Source organism: Dipodomys merriami, unplaced genomic scaffold (genome assembly GCF_024711535.1).
Source record: "Dipodomys merriami isolate MVZ:Mamm:240054 unplaced genomic scaffold, mDipMer1.0.p SCAF_1, whole genome shotgun sequence".
In the NCBI taxonomy this organism is placed as follows: domain Eukaryota; kingdom Metazoa; phylum Chordata; class Mammalia; order Rodentia; family Heteromyidae; genus Dipodomys; species Dipodomys merriami.
The window spans coordinates 124896253-124912998 of record NW_027202270.1 but is presented as its reverse complement, the minus strand read 5'-3'; the positions used below and the strand labels follow the sequence as shown (position 1 = coordinate 124912998).

General features: G+C 39.0%; 1 pseudogene; it reads right to left on the bottom strand.

Moving 5' to 3' along the window:
- Window positions 1-7824: 7824 nt before the first annotated feature.
- On the bottom strand, window positions 7825-8524 carry LOC138805178 (cyclin-dependent kinase 1-like; annotated as a pseudogene).
- Window positions 8525-16746: the final 8222 nt, after the last annotated feature.

Below are 16746 nucleotides of genomic sequence, written 5' to 3'. Positions count from 1 at the left end.
GGGTGGTAAATGCAAGGATTCCAGGGTTTGAGTGGGTAGAGGTTGCTTGCAGACCTTGGAGACTTAAGTTTCTGAGCAAAATCTCCCAGAAAGGGAGACTGAAGAAAACCATTATCTTCCCTTTAAAACTCTGGGCAGCTCATGTGTCATCTTACCTGTATATCCCCCCCCCCCCCCCCCCCCCCCCCCGTTACAAGAGAGGATTAAAAAAGAACAGACTATATCTGCCAAGAAATTCTTCTAGATCAAGTAGGTTCCCCAGCAGCTCTGAGAACAACATGCTCTCTTTCTTCCAGATGGGACGTTGATTCTAGGAAGGAGTAAGACGTAGAAATGAGGCATATACCCGGGGGTGTCACAGGTGTGCCTGACTGTGTGGGTGGACATAGACGGGGCAGGAGACACTTAGTTTCATCATCTCTGTGTCCTTGGTATCTCAGCCTGAGACAATGGCTGACCCAGTCCAACAGCTGTATTTTAAAACTAAGTAAAATGAAGAGTAATAGAGAAGAGAGAGCCTGTACTGCAACAGTCAGGCCCCTCTCTCATGGTCACCTATGGAGGTGGGTTCCACACAATCACAAGACCCCACACAAGGAAATGAGTTTCAAAAGACAAGAAATGAGTGTCTGTGTGTGCAGAGCCATAGAAGTCAACCAGGAAACGGTTTTTAGGTGTTAGACACAGAACAGAACATTCTGACCTGGAGGAGTCCTTGCAAGGGCCCTGATGAGCCAGCATGGCTTTCTCTTTCTTTAGTCCTAGACCAAAGGACAGATAGGAAAAAAAAATACATACTCTGGTCCCTCCAAGATTTTCTTAATTACCTTACCAGTCCCTAGGAAAGGAGACAAAATAACCTTTCAACAAATAACAACAGAGCCTGAAATCAGTTTATGGGCAGATTGGGCCAGTGTGGGAGTCAGGAATCTGCAGTGGATGATAGCTCTATGGCTAACTGGTTTCTACAAGAAAATCAATGGCACATCCTAAAAATAAAAGCCTATAAGGAAATGCAATTACCAAAGACACTTTAGACTATAAAAAGTGCAGCATGCAAAGTAAACTGTTCTGGATACTGTTAAGAATAGGTCTACCATAAAGTGGGTAACAATGGCTTTGATACCCCTGAGACTTTCATCTCAGCCGCTGGTGGATTTTCAAATACAACAGAGCTGGGAATGGCCACTTGGCTAAGCATTTTATTTTATTTTATTTGTGAACATACTGTACAGAGGGGTTACAATTACATGGGCAGGATAATGCTACATTTCTTACCAAGCATTGCAGCCTCCTCCTTTGTTTACCCTTCACCTCCCTTCCCAGCCTCCCCCCTCCCCCCACCCAAACCTTCCCCCCCTCCCTCCTCCACTGACATTGTAAAGCTCATTTTTGACATGACAATTTGTACTTCTCATTGTTGCAACAGGTCCACCTGAATCCTTAAACGACTTGTTTTCCCCCATCTCCTCCACAAGTTATACTGACATCAAATATATTGAAAGCGGGAGTTATACTGTGGGGGAGGGACATACAAAGCAACAAAGAAATAATCTTATAAATGCGTTAGAAACACATGCATGAAAGAAAAAAAAACATTAAAATACCTATCTAAGGGTTCATTTTCCTAACATCACATTATCTGACTTTTTCCGCTTGACTCATACATATACTAGATATTGCAAATAAGGGAAACCATGGGACCTGTATTTCTTTGTGCCTGGCTTACTTCACTTAATATAATTTTTTCCAAATTTTTCCATTTCCTAACAAATGGGGCAATGTCATTCTTTCTGATGGAGGCATAGAATTCCATTGTGTATATATACCACATTTTCTTGATCCATTCATCTACTGAAGGGCATCTGGGTTGGTTCCATATCTTAGCTATGGTAAATAATGCTGCAATAAACATAGTTGTACTGGTAGCTTTAGTGTGGTCTTGTTTGTAAACATTTGGTTAAATGCCCAAAAGTGGGATTGCTGGGTCATAGGGGAGTTCTATGTGAAGTCTTTTGAGGAACCTCCATACTGCTTTCCAAAGTGGTTGAACAAGTTTACATTCCCACCAACAATGAAGTAAGGTTCCCTTCTGTCCACATCCCCTCCAGCATCTGTTGTTAGAGTTCTTGATTTTTGCCATTCTAACTGGAGTGAGGTGGTATCTCAATGTTGCTTTGATTTGCATTTCTTTTATGGCTAGGGATGTTGAGCATTTCTTCATGTGTCTATTGGCCATCCTTCTTTCTTCTTCAGAGAAGTTTCTCTTTAAGTCTTTCGCCCACTTATTTATTGGGCAGTTGTTTCTTTGAGGATTTGTTGTTGGGGGATTTAATTTTTTGAGTTCCAAGTATATTTTAGATATGAGACCCTTGTCCGTTGTATGGCTAATAAAGATCTTCTCCCAATCCGTGGGCTTTCTATTGATCTTGCTAGCTATGTCCTTTGCCAGGCAGAAGCTCTGCAACTTTATGCAATCCCATTTGTCCAACCTTTCTTTGATTTGTTGTGTTTCCGGGTCTCTATTCAGAAAATTTCGGCCTGAGCCAAGGAGACCCAGGGTTTCTCCTATTCCATCCTGTAATGTTTTCAGAGTGTCTGCTTTGACTTCGAGGTCTTTGATCCATTTGGAGTTGATTCTTGTGCAGGGTGATATATAAGGATCTAGCTTTAGTTTTCTACATGTAGTTAACCAATTTTGCCAGCACCATTTACTAAAGAGGCTGTCTTTCTTCCATTCTATTGTTTTAGCTCCCTTATCGAAGATTAGATGGATATAGGTCTGTGAGTTCATTTCTGGGTTTTCAATTCTATTCCATTGGTCCTGAGGTCTGTTCTTATGCCAATACCAGGCTGTTTTGATTACTATGGCTTTATAGTAGAGTTTGAAATTTGGTATTGATATTCCTCCAGCAGTGTTCTTTCCGTTGAGGAGTGTTTTTGCTATTCGGGGTCTTTTGTTGTTCCATATGAATTTTTGGATTTTGGCTAAGCATTTTAGATGCAAACTAGAGGACACAAAGTGAATGGAAATGATGAAGTTCTCATTGTTGATTGGCAGTTAAATCATTGGGGCTGTTTCTACTTCATGATATTATTATAAACACAAGAACAAAGAAACAAAATACAAAAGAAAATATGATTCTGCTCATAACATATCTAAAACATTTAACTTAACTTCAGGTCTCGAGGATTTTTGCCTATATTTTCTATGAATTTTGTAGTTTTGCATTCTATATTTAGATCAATGATCCATTTGAATTAAAATTATGTTTGGTGAAGGCCCTGTGTTTTAAACTCTCATTTGGCTTTTTCTTTCAAGGTAAAGCTCTACCACTTGAGCCATACCTACATTTCTGGCTTTTTGCTGGCTAATTGGGGATAAGAGTATCAGACACTTTTCCCCTCAGGCTGATTTTGAATTGAAACCCTCAGATCTCAGTCTCCTGAAAAGATAGGATTACAGATATGAGGTACCAGTGCCTGGCTGAGTTAATTTCTGTATATGGTATAAAATTTAAGTTGAAATTATTATTGTTTATTATTATTATTATTATTATTATTATGATTATTATTGTCAGATGTGGCAGATGTGGGACTTGAACTCTGGGCCTGGGTGCTGTTCCTCAGCTCTTCAGCTCAAGGCTAATGCTCTACGACTTGAGCCTTAGCACCACTTCCGATTTTCTGGTGGTTAACTGGTGATTAGAGTCTCATGGACTTTCCTGCCCAGGCTGGCTTTGAATCACGGTCCTCAGATCTCAGCTTCTTTAGTAGCTAGGATTACAGATGTAAGCCACCAGACCCTGGTTGAAATTATAATTTTTTTTAGCATATAAATGTTAAGGTGTTATCATCTTTACAAGTTTGCCAAAATATTTGTACTTTACCATTGAATTGCTTTTGACCATATTTGGGAGAGCCTATTTCTAGACTCTAGTCTTTTAGAGTAATGCTTGTGTGTGAAAAATCATTCTTCACTTACTTATCTGTTCATTGAAATACCACGTTTTGACCACTATAACTTTATAATAATTAACTAAAATCAGATAATATGACTTCTCTAATCCAGTTCTTCATTAAACATTTTATTTGGGCTCTTGTAGTTCCTTTGCCTTTCCATAAAAATTTAAGAATTAGCTTGTTTAAATCTATAGAAAAGAATCCTATTAAGAATTTGATTAACATTAAATACGATGCTAGCTTTAAGTTTTCTGTAGATGCTCTGAAGACGGTTGATGGAGTCCCTTGTATTTCTAGTTTTGCTGTGATAATACAAAAACAAAACACAATTAGATGCTGAAATTTTTGTGTCAGTTGATATTACCATGTGGCTTTTCTTTCCTAGATCAACAATCTGCTGGATTCCCCTAGAGTTTTGAATATTAAGCCATATTTGAGCCAGGGCATGGCTGAATTAATTTTTGCATATTGTATAAAATATATATTATGCATTATAGCATATAATACAAGATAATAATATATACAGTATATAATATAATATATACAAAGACAGAAAATACTGTTGAAGAAATGAGAAGGAGGGACAAAGGGTAAGAGAATATACAAGAGAAGGTGAATTTGTTCCAAGTGCACTATGCACATCTGGAATTACTAATGAAACTGCTTGTACTAGTAATATTATGGTAACTAAAAAATACAAGTTTTTTTTGGTGCCAGTCTTGGGGCTTGAAATCAGGTTCCTGGGTTCTGTCCCTGAGCTTTTTTTTTTATTGTGAAAATACTGTACAGAGGGGTTACAATTACATGGGCAAGGTAATGAGTACATTTCTTATCAAGTATTGTGGTTCTCCTTTGTTTCCCCTTCCCATCCCTTCCCATCCCTTCCCATTCCTTTCCATCTCCCACCCCTGAGCTTTTTTTTTTTTTGTTGTTGTTCAAGGCTAGTGGTCTACCACTTGGACCACAATTCTACTTTTGGCTTTTTTATTCTTGGTAGTTAAATGGAGATAAGAATTTCATTGACTTTCTTGCCTGGACTGGCTTCGAACCACTATCCCCAGATCTAAAAATGAGATTCTTAATGTGTGTTAATTAGAAAAAGCCTGCAAATTAAACCCAAAAAATAAAGAATAATATAAACAATTTCTTATTTTTTAAAAACATTTACTTTCTTTTGAAGATGCTGTACAGAGGGGTCACAGTTACATCAGTAAGGTGATGAGTACATTTCTTGTGGAGCATTGTTACCCCATTCTTTGTTGTTCTATTTGTACTTCTTTTATTCTTTTCATTCATCTAACTATTCTAATACATCTCCTTTGTCTTTGAGCCTTCATATTCTGTCTTCAGTTTGGTCCACTCTACTAGAGAGATTTTCAGTTGAGAGTTTTATTTTAGTTATCTAATTTTTATTTCCAGAATTTCAGTTTTTTTAAGGACTTTGTTTTTTATTTTGTAGTTTGTATTATTCCCCTTGCTTCATTCTGTTGTTTTTACTGTCGTCTCTTAGTATTCCTTCAGCAGTTTATTTGGATCCTCCTTGATGTCATTCAGCTGTTTATACATGTCTTTTTTCATTTAATTCATTAATCTTGTAACCATGCCTTTGAATTCTTTGTCTGGGCTTTCCTCCTCTTCATTGTCATCAGTGTCTTATTAATGTGGAGATTTTGATATTTAGAAGTGTTATTTTGCTTTTTATCTATATTTCTTGTGTTTTTGTGTTGAGATTTACATATCTGAGGCCAAGTTGTTAGTTAGAAATTTAATCAGATTCTTCCTTTCCTTTTTTTTTTTTTTTTTTTTGCCAGTCCAGGCCTTGAACTCAGTGTGTGGGCACTGTCCCTGAGCTCCTTTTGCTCAAGGTTAGCACTCTCCCACTTGAATCACAGCACCATTTCCAGCTTTTTCTGTGTATGTGGTTCTGAGGAATCGAACCCTGGGCTTCATGCATGCTAGGCAAGAACTCTACCACTAAGCCACATTCCCAACCCTCCTTTCCCATTTTTATCCTTTTTATTTCTTTCTCTTGCCTCATTGCTCTGCTAATAATTCTAGCACAATATGAATAAGAATGGAGAGAAAACACTCCATCTCATTCCTTACTGTAGAGAAAATAGTTTCAATTTTCTCCATTCAGCATAATGTTAGCTATAATTTTATTATGTATAGCCTTTATTATATTGAAGTATATTCTCTTTTTTTCGTAGTGTTTTCAGGGTTTTACCATGAAGGGTTGTTGAGTTTTGTCAAAGGCTTTCTTCATTTACTGAGATTATTATGTGCTTTTGTGTCCCTTTTCTGTATATGTGTTACACTATATTTCTTGCTTTGTATATATTAAACCATCCTTGCATCCCTGGAATAAAATCAACCCAATCATTGTCACTGATCTTTTTTTTTAATCAGTCGTAGGGCTTGAACTCTGGGCCTGGGCGCTGTCCCTCAGCTTTTCAGCTCAAGGCGAGCGCTCTACCACTTGAGCCACAGTGCCACTTCAGGTTTTCTGGTGGTTTATTGGAGATAAGAGTCTCATGGACTTTTCCTGCTTGGGCTGGCTTTGAACCACGATCCTTGGATCTCAGCCTTCTGAGTAGCTATGATTACAGGCTTGAGCCACCGGTGCCCAGCATCACTGATCTTTTTATTGAATTTTGTTTGCAAATATTTTATTGAGAATTTTTTGTCTATGCTTATCAAGGAAATTTGTCTATAATTTTCTTTTCATTTAGGTTGTTGTTTGGTTTTGTGATCAGGGTAATACTTGTTTCAGTGATCAAGTTTATAGTGTTCCTTCACTTTCTATTTTATGGAATAGTTTGAGGAGTACTATTGTTAGCTCTCCTTTAACGGTCTGGTAGAATTTGGTGATGAATTTTCCAGTCCTGGTCTTTCCTCTGTTGGGAGTCTCCTTAGTACTGCTTCAATTTCATTACTTCTTGTAGATCTTGTCAGATAGTTTATGTATTTTTGGTTCGATTTTGTTATTTAGAATTTTTTTTTCTGTTTCTTCTACATTTTTCAGCTTATTAACATTCTTTGGGCTTTATTGCTATTATTTTTTCTTTTATTGATTTAGATCTCTCTCTCTCTCTCTGTCTCTCTCTCTCTGTCTCTCTCTCTCATTCTCTGTCTTTCTGTTTCTCTGTCTCTCAGTTAGTTTCCCTAAGGATTTGTCAGTCTTATCTATCTTTTCAAAGAACCAACTTTTTGTTTCATTGATTCCTAGAATTACCCTTTTAGTCTTCATTTAATTAATTCTTGCCCTGATCTTTATTTTTATATCTATTGATTTTTTACAGAATTGTTATATTTAAATTCATATAGAACAATATTTACATTTAAGTTATACTTTTGAAATTAGAAGATGGAGGTATAGCTGCGGTTTTACACAGAGAAGAAACATATATAAGACAAAAATATAGCCAACAGTAAAACCCTATTGAAGATGAATACATCTTCAATATAATGTGTAAAACTTTTCCCAGACAGCTCTACATCTTTTTTTCTTCTTCTTCTGGTTGTGGGGCTTGAACTCTGGGCCTGAGCACTGTCCCTAAGCTCTTCAGCTCAAGGCTAATGCTCTACTGCTTGAGCCACAAGCCCACTTCTGGTTTACTGGTGGTTTATTGGAGATAAGAATCTCATGGACTTTCCTGCCTGGTCTGGCTTTGAGCCATGATCCTCAGATCTCAGCCTCCTGACTAGCTAGGATTACAGGTGTGAGCCACTGGTGCCTGACTTCTACATCTTCTTAATCTGATTGTCCAGATCATCAAAATATGGATGATTCAGTGCCATTTTGCCAGAAATACATTTGGTTGGATCATAGACTAACATTCCACTTGGGAAATGTATTCTTTAGTCCTGTAGAGATTCCACCTCTGGCCACACTTCATTATTAGGAGTACCCAAAGCTCTGAAAATCTTGAAGAGATAATCGATTTCTGAATCGCCATAGATAAGTAGCTTCTTAGTTGCCAGCTCTGCAAATATGATGTCTATACTCCAAATGTCCACTGGAGTGGAGTAACGGGTTGATACCAGCCATACTTCTGGAGATCTATACCAAAGTGTCATTACCTCATGTGTATATACCCTAATAGGGATTCCAAAAGCTCTGGCAAGTCCAAAGTTAGACAGCTTGGTTATTCCTTTATCATCAGTCAATAGATTTTGAGGTGTTAAGTCTCTGAAGAACCCTTCTAGAGTGACAAAACACTATCTCCTGGAGGATTTGGTACAAATAACTCTTAACAAGTGAAGAATCCATGGACTGACTAGGTGGGATAGAATCTAAGTATTTCCTGATATCCCTGGAAAATAGTTCAAAGATGAGATATAATCTGTAATCCTGCATAAGCACGTCTTGAAGACTGACAATATTTGGATGACAAAGTTCTTTTAATAGGGAAATTTCCCAAATGGCAGTACTAGAAACCCCTTCCTCGTCACTTTCCAGTCTGATTTTCTTCATGCTACTATTTGGCCTGTAGTTCTGTGTCTACCCTTACACACAGGTGCCTGCTCCAGTTTTTTCTGGTTTGACATAGTCTTCCATAGTTACTCAATAGATCCCAGGGCCTGGCGGCTGCAGTGGCAGCTCAGATTCAACGTAGCTCCCTGCTTGGCTCCACAGGACCAGCTCTATGGCTGAGTGTCTATCTATTGATTTTTAACTTGGCTTGTTTTTGTTTTTCTATGAGCTTGAGGTGCATCATTAAGTAACTTAGTTGAGATTTCTCTGCTCTTTTAAATGAAGGTGCTTATAATGTTTTCTCATCTCTAGAAAACTTAGATTTTTTTAAAAACTGGAAACCATTTTTTTTCTTTTGTTACCAGTCTTGGGGCTTGAATTCAGAGCCTGCACACTGTTGCTGAGCTTTTTCTATTTTTATTTTTCTCTGCAAGGCTAGTACTTTACCACTTGAACTACAGCTCCAGTCTAGCTTCTTTTGGTGGTTAATGGGAGGTAAGAGTCTTATTGGCTTTCCTGTCCAGCCTAGCCTTGAACTACAATCCTCAGATCTCAGCCTCTTGAATAGCTAGGAGTATAGATGTAAGTCACCAGCATCCAGCTTCTTTCTTACTCTGAAGGCAATCATTTGATGCTATAAATTTCTCTAGAAGTAAGCCTTCCTACATCTCAGAGATTTGGATATATCGTATTTTCATTTTTGTTTAGGTAAAAATACTTCCTAATTTCTCCTGAGACTTCTTTCTCTTTAACCCATGCATGATTTGGAAGTGTGTTATTTTAACTTCCAAAAGTTACCTATTAACTCTCTATTAGTGATCTAGTTGAATTCCATTATAGTCAGATAATAGTTGGTATGGTTTCAATTTTTTTTAACATATTAAAGTTTATATTATATGTGTAGTGTAGTCTGTTTTTGTGATGGCCCAAGAATATGCATCAGCTATTTTTGCGTGAAGTGTTCTAGAAATGTCAATTAGATCCAATTGGTTAATGACATTGTTCTGTTCTTCTATATTCTTGTTGGGTTTTTGTCTATTGGTTGTATTTATCATTGCGAGGAAAGTGTTGAAGTCTCTAATTATAATTATAGACGTGTTTAATTCTCCTTTCAGTTCTTATTAGTTTTTGATTCATGTGTTTTGAAGCTCTGTTGTTGGGCATATGCTTAGGATTACAGTTTGTTCTTGGTGAGTTGACCCTTGTAATTTCTTCAATTTTGAAATCACGTGTTGTCTGATAAAAATATAGCCACTAAGTGGGGTTTTCTTTTATATGGTGTCTCTGTAATATATTTCTCCATCCCTTTATCTTAACCCATCAATACCATTATATGAAGCAAGTTCTTATAGAAAACAGGTAGTTGGATCATGGGTTTACAGAAATCTATTTTGATTATCTATCTATCTCTCTATCTCCTTTGTTTTCAGTTAGATGGAGTCTTGTATAGCTCAAGCTAGCCTCACACTTATGTTCTGCCTACCTCAGATTCTTTAGTTCTAGAATATAGACATATATTGCAATGACTAGATAATATGTGTATTTTAATGGATGCGTTTAACCCATTTATTTTGCAGTAATTAATGATAAGTTATAATTTTATTCTGACAAATTTTGATATTTGTTTCCTGTTTGTACCTTCTGATTTTTGTTCCTCTGCCATTTTATTATTTGTTTTCTGTTTGTGGTTTTGGTTTTTTGCTCCTTTGGTTCCCCTCTCTTGTTTTTATTAAGGTTTTAAAAAAACTTTTTAGTATTTTATTAAATTATTTTTTTATGTCCTATAATTTAATAAAGTAGATGTCTAGAGATTATAATACATATGGACATACACACTTAAAAAGCATTGCACAAATTAATTACAGTCTCGGTTTTAGTGACTATAGGAATCTTAACATACCAGTCCCTCATCCTTCCTGTCCTATGTTACCATGATCTTACCTAGAGTATCTAATATGTTGACAGTCTCATGTAAAGGGCGGGAATGTGGCTCAGTGGCAGAGTGCTTGCCTAGCACTCATGAAACCCTGGGTTCAATTCCTCAGTGCCACATAAATAGAAAAGGTTGGAAGTAGCGCTGTGGCTCAAGTGGTAGAGTACTAGCCTTGAGCAAAAGAAGCTCAGGGACAGTGCCCAGGCAAAAAAGAAAAAAAAGTCTCATGAGATGATTTTATAATTGTGCAGGTATTCTGGAATATGTTCTATGAGGAGATTTAATCTGCTATCCACATGACAATCCTAATTTTAAAAACTGTGGCTTTAGAAAATTCCTGAAATATCTGTGAACAAATTGAAAACTACAGCTGTGGATTCCTAGCTGAGAAACACTGCAATATTATTTAATTCATATTTTCAGCAGTGATGAAAGTCACTACTTTACAGTGAGGAAACAGGGCTAACGTGGTTGAATACCTTGGCTTAGTATCAGTGACAGTCTTGAGGCATAGAGGGCCAACAGACCCTCTGCAAAGGGCCAGACCCCCTCTCATGACTCTGACTCAGTCAAGATGCTGTTTCCTTTAGGAACACTCGCACCTTGATTTGTGCTTTCTGAATGGGCAGAGGTTACCTGTTCAAACTGCTTCATAATGCCTCTCTTTTCTCCTTAATCTAAGTCCTTTATGTTCTCCTGGGATAGATTAAAGAATGAATGGCTTCATTATACCCTGAAGACAAGAAAGAATATATGAACACAGAACTGCATTCATTTTATTACCCTGAATCCCTTTAATGTCTTTGTCATGACATGAAATGTGTTTTTCCCATGACTGTGACCAGGGAGCATGCTCATGTCATCTCCTCTAGATGCTTCTCTGTCTTCCCAGACACAACCAATTCTTTTCTCTTCTACATACAACACTGCACTCACAGACCAGGCATGTGGGGTCCTAGAGTCTATCTCTTGGGTGGAATTAAATTATGTACCAGCAGGTGTTGCCTGTCCTTCCTTCCTTCCTTCCTTCCTTCTTTCCTTCCTTCCTTCTTTCTCTCTCTCTCTCTTTTGTTATTATTATTTTTTATTGTGAAAATACTGTACAGAGGGGTTACAATCACATGGGCAAGATAATGAGTACATTTCTTATCAAGCATTGTAGCCCTCTCTCTCTCTCTCTCTCTCTCTCCTTTTCTTTCTTTCTTTCTTTCCTTCCTTCCTTCCTTCCTTCCTTCCTTCCTTCCTTTCTTTTCTTTCTTTCTTTCTTTCTTTCTTTCTTTCTTTCTTTCTTTCTTTCTTTCTTTCTTTCTTTCTTTCTTTCTTTCTTTCTTTCTTTCTTTCTTTCTTTCTTTCTTTCTTTCTTTTTCTTTCTTTCTTTCTTGTCGTGGGGCCTGAACTCTGGGCTTGGGCGCTGTCCCTGTGCTCTTCAGCTCAAGGCTAGCACTCTACCACTTGAGCTATGGTGTCACTTCCAGCTTTATCTGCTTATGTGGTGCTGAGGAATCAAACCCAGGGCCTCATGCATGCAAGGCAAGCGCTCTACCACTGAGCCACATTCCTAGCCCTGCCCTGCCTTTCTTGACCCAGGCACTGCTCCAAGTGCCAGGAGCCATAACAAAATGCATGTGGGCTCCTGTGTTTGACAAATTCACAACATGGAACAACTCCTTAGGGTAGATTTGAGGATTCTTTCCTTTTCTGTGTGTGTCAGTCCTGGGGCTTGAACTCTGGGCCTGGGTGCCGTCCCTCAGCTCTTCAGCTCAAGGCTAGCGCTCTACCACTTGAGCCACAGCACCACTTCCAGTTTTTTGGTGGTTTATTGAAGAGTCTCACAGACTTTTCCTGCCTGGTCTGGCTTTGAATTGCAATCCTCAGATCTCAGCTTCCTGAGTAGCTAGGATTATAGGCGTGAGCCACTGGTGCCCAGCTCTTTCCTTATTTTTGTAAAAAAAACTGTGATAAATTCTCATGTCATATAATTAACCTTTTATTTAGTACATTTACAGTGTTGGGTTAAGTTGTTTCCAAATTTCAAAAATTTTCACCTCCCTATGACCTCCCTTGAAAGAATACGGCCCCATTCCTTACCCCATTTCTGGCTGCTGGCAGCCACAATCGTCTCTGTCTCTATGGCTTTGTCTATTCTGGATATTTTATATGAAAGGAACCATATAATATACAAGCCTTTGTGTTTGGCTCCTTTCATAAAGCATATTTTTTTACAGTATAATGTTCATTTATTCTTAATATATTTTTATTGTAAAGATACTGTATAGAGGGGTTATAGTTATATGAGTAAGGTAATGAGTACATTTTCTCTCAAGCATTGTTACCCCCTCCTTTGTTTTTCCCCTACCCTCCCTTCTTTCCCCACTGTCCCCAAAATAATATTTTTGAGGTTCATTCAAGTTTGCAGTATGAATCAGTAGTTCATTTTTTCCCCTTTTAATTTATTTAAGTAGTTGTACAAAGGAATTGCCATCTAACAAGGCAGTTTATGAATACAGACTTCTTTTAAAATGAGGCCTTATCTTAAACATTAGTATTTTGACATACTGTAACATATCTCTCCTTTACGTCTCTTCTGCTTTCTTTAACTTGGGTCTCTTCTTGAAGATGCTAAGGAGGGGTCTCTTCTAACATGGAAAGGAACACATACACACAGGAAAAATTTTTTTAAATTTAATTTAATTTTATTTGTGAACATACTGTACAGAGGGGTTACAATTACATGAGCAGGATAATGCGTACATTTCTTACCAAGCATTGCACCCTCCTCCTTTGGTTTACCCTTCACATCCGTTCCCAGCCTCCCCCCTCCCCCCCAATCCCAATCCTTCTCCTTTCCCCCCCTTCCCCCCCCCCCCCGCACCGTAAAGCTCGTTTTGGACATGACAACTTGTACTTCTCATTGTTGCAACAGGTCTACCTGTATCACACAGGAAAATTTTTATTCTTGCTGCTGTCATAATTTGTTTTTAAGATATTGGCCTTGGTATTGTTTTTGTTATTTTAAGTTTATTGTAAAGATGCTGTACAGAGGGTTACAGTTACATGAGTAAGGTAATGAGCACATTTTTTGTTGAACATTGTTACCCCCTCTTTTGTTTTTTTCCTACTGTCTCCCCCTCCGTTCCTCCCCCGTCCCGTCCCACCACTGAAGTGGTAAATATCCTTTCCAACATAGTGTATTTGGGTATCATTGTTGCAATGGGTCATCCTGTGTCCTTGTTTCAGCATTTTGTTATTCCTCTTCCCCTCCCCAAATTAGATAAATGTATATTCAAGATACAGAGTAACAAAATCATGGACAGTGACAATAGGGGATATACCGTACGGGGAAGAACATACAAAAGAAACAAAAAAAATCACATAGTACATTAAAAACAACAACAACAAAGAAAAATCCCTTGTGTCCATATCTTGGGGTTCATTTCACTTATCATCATCTTATATGGTCATATGTACATAGTTTTTGAGCTTTTCTGCTCATCTGATACAATTATCCTAGACATATACTAGTTATTGCAAATAAGGGAAACCATGGAAGCAATATTTCTTTGGGTCTGGCTTACCTCACTTAATATGATTTTTTCCCCTAAGTCTTTCCATTTCCTAACAAATGGGGTAGTGTCATTCTTTCTGATAGAAGCATAGAATTCATACATACATACATACATACACACACACACACACACACACACACACACACACACACACACACACACACACACACATATCTCACATTTTCTTGGTCCATTCATCTACTGAGGGGCATCTGGGTTGGTTCCATGTCTTAGCTATGGTGAATAAGGCTGCAATAAACATAGTTGTGCTGGTAGTGTTTCTGAGACCCCTTCACTAGGGACAGTGGAGGAGGGGACAGTGTTATTTACTGAGCACTTGCTATGTGCTGGTGTGCTTCCTGGATTAGGAGCCCATACTGGATGAATCACCGAGTGAATGGAATACTGCCCTTCCCCTTTCAGAGCAAGCAACTCAGGGGTGTGCGTGAAAAGAAACATCAACTGATCTTGACAATGCTTCTGTTAGGCATTTGCTTAGTGAGCTGTGAAAACACAAAGCCGGGACATCTAATCCATCAGAAGACATCCAGAAAGGACTGAGGTTTGAATTAAGTCATGATGCCCAGTGGAAGACCAGGAAGGAAGGCCTGGGACATCATGGCGAACTCAGCAGGCCAATGAGAACACACAATGGGATACAAAATGAAAAGCAATCAAAAAGTGCCAAGCAACTCTGACTTCTTTGCTGACACAGTAGAGGGAAGCCATCTATTGGCTGGTGAGTTTGTTCCTGCAAGTAGGACTCAGTGAGCTCAAATTGCTTGTGAGTTTTAGACATGTTACAATGTGGGTTGAGTGTGGGTCAAGAGTCACACAGTGTGAGCTTGAATTGTGATCTTTTCATTTAGTAGCTCTGGAACCTTGGATAAAATATTTTAACATTTCTACTCCTCAGATTTGTCATCTGTAAAATGGAAACCATAGTAGCAATGATCTCAGGAGGATTGCATGAGTTAACCCAGTGTTTATAAAGTGCTTAAGTCACAGTTGTCATGGAAGTAAATAGTGACTCTTGGCTTTTATCGTTTCTCTGGACTGAACACACACACACACACACACACACACACACACACACACACACACACACACACACACACACACACACACACACACACACACACACACACACACACACACACACACCCTCTGTGGTGAACCCCATAATGGCTGTTAAGTGCCCCCCCCACCCCACCCCCGTGGTGAGCACCATCATGGCTGTTAAGTGCCAGCCTGGATGATGGACTCTTCTTACAACCTGGTCAAAGAAGTTAAGAGAGGATGAATGAGTAAAAGGCTTGGGGAAATCCTCTAGTAAGGCCGACTGCGCATGCTGTATGGAGTCAGCCATGGGACGCAGTGAAGGTTCCAGAGGCCTGGTTTCAACCAGACCTCAGTGTGCCTCACTTAGGAGTAGGTTGCCACAGAGGGTGTGTGGTGCACACACGTTGGGGGTGAGGACTGTGTGTTGGAAGGACTTGTGAAGTCAATATATATTTGGGACAGTTGAGGATTTATTCCCTTTCCTTGAGACTCAAGAAAAAAAAAACCACCCCTTTGAACGCACACTCAGCCACGCTCCATTTTTCTGTGTATCAGATTAATTGATTTCATGTTTGTCCCACCAAGGGAAACATAGGAGAGCTACTTTCTACTGTCTCATAGGGCAGAAGGCCCATATTCAGTCAGATCTGGTAGAGCATATTGCGTCACATTTACCTTGGAGCTATTTTAAGTGAAAACAGAACCTCAGCCTGTGGCCATAGATGGGATTGCGGAATGACTCTGGAGACAAGAAGCAGCGATCACCTAGCCACAGGGCACACCTCTCTCCAGGAGCTTGTGAGGAGTAGGACACATTTTCAGACCCCGAGGTCTCAGCTGTTAAAGGTCTACCTACATCAGGGACTTTGGGCTCCCAGGGTTAATCCTGCAGGTCACGTGCTGTTGAAGTTGACACTTACTTGTGGCTGCCTTTTCTGTCTTCCTCTTGATGGAGGGGTAATTTTTGCTAAGTGCTATTCGGGTGTGTGATCCAGTAATCACGAGAGAGAGAGAGAGAGAGAGAGAGAGAGAGAGAGAGAGAGAGAGAGAGAGAGAGAGAGAGAGAGAGAGAGAGAGAGAGAGAGCGCTTTTGCTTCTCTCAGGATCTTGGATCCTGCAAGGTACCAAAGCACTCTGCTGGAGGTATTCCCAAGTAGAGCTCTCAGGAAAGGCCCAGCTATGGGACTTGGCCTACACTCCCTTGTGGGCAAAGGGATCTGCAAAAACAAAGCTCTGCAAAAACTGAAAGGTGAATTCTGTCTGTTTTGTTCCTGTTGATGTGGGGTTTGGAGGAAGAACGGAAATGAGGGATCTGTGAAGGAAGTATATTTGATGAGAGGCTGTCTACACCCATGGGGTATGAGCTGGGTGGACAGCAGGTTCACTACCTAGTTCATGTGAGCAGTAAGGGGCGAAGAGCTCTGGGCTCTTGGGGATATATGTAAACTATTTTAACAGTCTCTCTGCAATTAAGAGAAGAGGTAAATCATTCTTCCTCCATCTCTCTTTCTCTCCCTCCCTCCCCTTCTCCCTCCTGTTTCTCTTGCTCTTTCCTCTCCTCAGTTTTCTTCAAGAATTTATTAACTTACCATGTTCCAGTGGTTGAAGATATACATGTAAAGAAAATACACCACTTCCCCTTTTTTCTTGAAGACAAATACAGAACCCATAAATTCTTCATCATAAATTCTTTAAAAAATATACCTGGTATTTAAAAAAATAATATTTTATTGTATTGTAAAGGT